Here is a 1,191-nt window from a genome sequence, read left to right on the forward strand (position 1 = left end):
ATCTCAGAATGTGGATCAAAGCCTGTAATTCCACTACTGTCAAAAAATACAACTCACAGAAGTATGCAGAAACAAGGGGTGCAGTGTATTAGGTATAATATTGTAGTAGAAGTGCATTATATGCATGTTAAGCCCTATAGCATCTCTGGATGCCTGAAACATTAACAAGACCATGTTCCTTATGTACTTCAAAAATGTAATCTGAGTTTACTCAAAAAAAAAAAAAACCCAAACCCCCACACAAGTAAAATATGTTCTTTCTCTTATTTTTCTACCCCTGTTATTTTTCAATCACCTGATTTTGTGACTCCATTCACCTAACAATAAGTAGCTATCATTTACCCTAGTCTTGGCTGTCAGAAAGAGTCATCTTTATCTTCAGAGAAGCAGGGATAATGTCTAATCAGTGAGTTACAGTTGAGAGAAATGATTCTAAGTTTAGGAAAATTGGCAGCTGCATTTTGTTATCAGTAACCATTATTTAGATAGCATTGCTGATGTGTGTGGCGTCATACAGACAAGGACAAAGACCAGGCTCTTGTCCTGTGGAGCTTAGTGTCTGTATTATACAATTAAAACAGGGAGAGGTACTAGCATAATAGTAATAGTGAGCTCTGAGCATCGCAGTGGGAGGGAGAAGATAGGACAAGAAAAAGGAAGACAAAACTTCCTGTGAGAGAGCAATACCGCATCATCCTTCCATTGTTGTTTTATATTCAGCTCTGCCAGAGGGTTTTGTTGTTTCAAAATACAGTCTGTACAGAAGAGGGAACAGATAATTCCAGAATAGAAATCAGGAGAAACTGGCATATGTGTTTATAAGAGAGAGGCGGAGGATGTTGACTGGTGACAAAGAGTTGGGCGCTTTGATGCGTCAAAGACGCAGAGTCATACGAGCCACACAAGTGATGCCGTGGCAGGCCTGGCAGGTCGTGCCACGCAAGCTCACAAGGCTCTGCAGGGCATGGAAAGGCCTAAGGCTCTTAACTGGGTGTACTCAGTTAACATGGAGACTGTGCTCCTTCCACTCACTGTGAAAGGTGGGCTCCGTACCTCGTGATACAAACAACATGTTACATGCAACACACCAACTAAACCTACCATCTCCTAAAAATAAGCTTCCAAGCACCACACTCGGCAGACGCACAACTTGTCCTTAGGTGTATGGTGCCTTATACCAATGCTTTTGTT

The sequence above is a fragment of the Numenius arquata genome, chromosome 1 (assembly GCF_964106895.1).
Source record: "Numenius arquata chromosome 1, bNumArq3.hap1.1, whole genome shotgun sequence".
NCBI classification, from domain to species: Eukaryota; Metazoa; Chordata; class Aves; order Charadriiformes; family Scolopacidae; genus Numenius; species Numenius arquata.